At 29.8% G+C, this 4,653-nt stretch overlaps 1 protein-coding gene across 4 annotated transcripts in view; it reads left to right on the top strand.

The window, feature by feature from the left end:
- Positions 1 to 4,653, top strand: part of PCB (Pyruvate carboxylase) — a 576,937-nt gene that overhangs the window by 482,520 nt on the left and 89,764 nt on the right. The gene's annotated exons all lie outside the window — the stretch shown is intronic.

Below are 4,653 nucleotides of genomic sequence, written 5' to 3'. Positions count from 1 at the left end.
TTGGGCACCATGGCTGAATAAACCATTTTTCTCACCCTCTCTATTATTATTATTATTTGTAAAATACTGATAATTCTATATATATAAGGTATTAAATAAAATGCTTTATAAATAATTTAAGTTTTAAGTCTCAATATTCACCTTGGCTTTTAACAACTCCCAGAATGCATAAATAACAGTTTTTTTTTACGTGAATTAAATTATATGATAATTCTTCACTATTTTATTATCATTATAAATGGACCATTAAATCAAATATGTTTAAAAGAAAATTCAATTTTGAAATCGTCTCGTTTCACGATTCAAATAAACATAATAGTAAGAAATATGAGAAGTTTTGTTGTGCAGTACTTTCTAAGCTTTATTGTAAATTGTTAAAGTATTTTTTAAATTCAAATTTTAAAAAAATTGTCGTAAAACTTTGTTATACTTATGATTAGCAAAATGTTCAATTCACTATAATTCAATTCAAGATAGAAGGAAAGTCGAATTTCTAAATTCTATTTTAGAAATATCCTCTCCACCTTTCCTCCCTTCTCTTCCACTCGTTTGATATTTTATTTCTTAAGTATATAAGTACCTACGAAGTTGTTTGCTTGTCATTAAGAAGGCCTAATTATCTTATGTTTAGTTAATTAAGCCTTTGTCCACCAACTTCAAGGAACATGATACTTCTTTTGATTCCTTTTATTCATACATTTATTCTTTACCTCCTATATTTTTTATAAGATTAGTTTAAGTATATTAAAAATATATATTTACAACTTTAAATAATATGAAAGTGAAATAAAAAAAGTTTATGAAGGTTCCAGTAAAAGATCAACTATCTAGAGATTATTAAAAATAAACTAATTTTTTATTATATCTTTATTCTATTGGTGCCTATTTTATTTTCTTAATTTTCTGTGTGCATAAGGAAATTCCATTATCAGATTGAATAATTTTAAAACAGCACTTGTTTGGGATTATATAACTTTATTTTGGACTGATTCTCTATATATTAACTATATTCCGCTAAATATATAGGGAATCAGTCTAAAATAAAATTCCGAACCTTACAGTTCTAAAACTACAACAGGATAATAATATCAAGTTATGAAACTCATAATCTGAGTCTGGTAATTATAATTATACAAGATTAAAAAAATTTAAAGTTTGTAAGAAAATAGCTCTCCTAAACACTGAAGGATAGTACCGTGACCCGAAGTTCTATATTGACTTTTTTTTTTAGTATTTATTTATTGCTATTTACAACTGTACATTATAATTATAAATTGGAGTGTTACAGGCGTGTAGAAAAACTACCCATTGGTAGCACTCTAATGACATTTTACATTAGCTGGTCTTGTGGCCATCTTCTTTTCAGGCGCCTCGGAGGATTGTCAGGAATGGAAGAGGATGCAAGATTAGAAACTAGGGGGTTTGAGTGGTTAGAGAGTTTATAATGGAAGGAGTGATATCTGGTTCGGGCTAGATCGGTTTCATAGGGAACATTGAGGTCTTTATGTATGATTTTATTCGTGACAAAGTAAGGAGCATTGAGGATTTTACGAAGGATTTTGGATTCTATATTGACTTCTTTACAGATATTCAAAAAGATAAAATTAAACAGTTAATGTAAACAATTGATTGATTCCCTCTGAAAAATTTTAATTACAAAAATGTATTTATTGATATTTATAATTAAAAATATATACACAAGTAAACTTGATGTTAGTTATATAATGACCCGATACAGACATGTGGAGAATCTGCCTATTGATAGAACTCCAATAATATTTCTATAGGAGAAGATCTCGAGGACATCTTCTTTTCCTTGGAGGATTATCAGGTGAGAAACATGTGGGTTTGGATGGGTAAGAAGTTTATCATTGGCGAAGTGGTATCTAGTTCTGGCCAAATCGACGACATGTAAAACATTGAGGTCCTGATGTATGACTTGATTTCTGACAAATTAAGAAGGATTAAGGATTTTGGATGATAAGGTTGGTTAAGAGTGGAATTCGATGGTTTAGTGGTGCCCCAAAGTTCAACTTCTAAGTCCCAACTAGCTAGTGTTGTAATTAAGGAGTTCAATGCAGGTATTCGGTTTTTTTAGATATGATTACCGGTGGTAGGAATTTTAGAAGAAAAAAACCACAGATATTTCTTTGTTTTATTTGCCATGATTATCAGAGGGAGTAAATGCCACAAAAAACATTTGTAACTAATAAATTATAACAGTATAGAGATAATCACAAAAAAATAAATAAATAAAGGAATAAGAAACATCTTATTTGTTTAAATCACAATAAAGTGTAAATATCCCTATTCAGTTTGTGTTACTGTTACAATTTTTTTGGAATATGATTTTAAAAAACATAATGTATCAATCGTACTATTATTAAGCCTGGAACGTAATTTTATACAAAAATTACCAGTTGCCGAAAATTCTCTTTCAGCATCCATGTTAGTTGGTGGAACTGTTAGTAATGCGCGATATACATTTTCCAAGTGTATCATGTTTCGTTTTAAAATGTGTATAGAGTTAAAACGTTTACTATTTTGTTATCTTGGTGGCCCCTGAAAATATAGCATAGACAATTAAAAAAATTTCCAGTAAATACCGAAAAAAACGGTATTTAAACTTTTTAATAAGTAAAAAATTGTACAAATTGCTCAAAATACCGGTATTCGGTATTCCGGTGTACCCGTATTGCAATCCCTTGTTGTAATTGTCTACTATATCCATACTATATACTAATCAGCATAAATAGCTCTTTATTACCTAATCTGACTAGAAGTAGCTGTCAGACCACTAACCTTTATCCAACAAGCACTTCCAGGTCAGGGCGCGGCCATTCTGACACCCCAAGAAATAAGTCTTCCGATGAAAAATGAATTATCAACTAGTTGGCAAGCCATGTGGAATGAAAGCCCGCCAAGCAAATTAAAAACGATTAAACCATGGACCACATCAAACCGTTCCAATCGCAGGGAGGAGGTAGCTATTGCCTGATTAAGAATATGTCATACATATTTAACTCATGCATATCTGATCAATAAGCAACCACCGCCAAAATGCCAATACTGCAACAGTGTACTTACGATCAGTCACATATTTGATGAATGTCATTTCTATTCCACGAACTTAGATTGGTAGTGGGACCGAGTGTATCGGATGCTCTGAATGATGACCAGAAGAACGTGGAAATGGTTTTGGTTTTCTTAAAAAGGAATAAGATTCAAACCCGAAAATTTGTTATATGTACTAAATAATTATAGTAATTTTTTTCGTAATTATTTAAAGAGAAAAATAAAGTGAAATAGGATTATAAATATAAATGAAATATAATTATAAAGCGCGAAACATGGGCGTTGATGACCTCAGTTTTACGCCCTAAAGCCCCAGCCAACAACTAAACAAAGCTTGTTATGTGGCAAAACTGAAAATATGTCAATATAAAACGTTTATAGAAATGTTAGTGAACAATTTTTTTTTAGGTCACTCTTCAATTGTAATGGTGAGTTGTGAGATAGTTCTTATTTAAATACAATGGAGTATCGTCATTCGCACATGTCAGTTTAATTATCAACATCTTTAACTAGCTTCACTGGATTCAGATCATTGTTCATTCTGATGGTGTTATTCTGTCTTGTCTAAAATTAGTCTATAATTAATAACAGGTCCTAGATACCTGTTCAGAATATTAATTTGATAACTATAATCTGATAAACAGGATCTGGTAGCAGCATTATGTAGGGCAAACCGATTACAAACTAATTGATGTTTATTCTGAGTGACCTTCCCCAGATCTGTTTCCTCTCATAAACCTCACCTTGACCAAGTTACAGGTGTGCCTTCTTTCGAATGTTTCTCAGAAACTTAGAAAGTGTTTTCAGGTACTAATCAATGATTGATTACTAAGGCTAACTTATGATTCATTTTGCTGATCTGAAATCTGAGGTCGTATTATTAAATTAAAGCAAATTTATCATATACAAAATACCAGTTTCCTTTACACAAAAACTTGATATAAAAACTTGAATAGAAGAGACAGTGGAGAAATTACGAAACTATTTAATCAGCTCAAAATTGATTTCCTAATATTTTGACAGATAAATTTTTAGAACCTTATTATATGTCTGATCATTACTGAATATGAAAGAGATGGTCGGGTCTATAATCAGAAAGGAACCAACAAAATTAACAACTAATTATTTACCGACTTTTCGCCCCACTTTGTAGGGCTTCACCAGGGCTAAAATAGATACAAAATAACTAGACATATGTTAAAAAATGTAAGATAATAAGTATCAATAAATTAAACTGAGATGGTGTTTAAAATTATGTAAATATAAATGAGTAATTATAAAAAAAATGAACAAAAAGACATAAAAATAAGATATCAAAAAGAAATAAAATAGATTTAAAATGAACAAGAGACGTAATAAAATGTAAAAATAGAAAAATTCATATGTACAAGAGAAATAAAAACCAAATTGTACATACTAAAAGAAGGAAGACTAAGGAAATGAGATGAGAATAAATAAAGGTAAACCTAGAGTAATAATATAATAGTAATAATAATTTTTTTTTTTAATTTTATACCAGATTGGCCTGGTGGGCCTTACATGGTTGATATAACCGTTATATTATATTATATATATATA

This window comes from Halyomorpha halys, unplaced genomic scaffold (assembly GCF_000696795.3).
Source record: "Halyomorpha halys isolate HHAL.00 unplaced genomic scaffold, Hhal_1.1 Scaffold256.1, whole genome shotgun sequence".
NCBI classification, from domain to species: Eukaryota; Metazoa; Arthropoda; class Insecta; order Hemiptera; family Pentatomidae; genus Halyomorpha; species Halyomorpha halys.
Note: the sequence above shows the minus strand (reverse complement) of the source record. Positions and strands in the feature narration are given on the sequence as shown.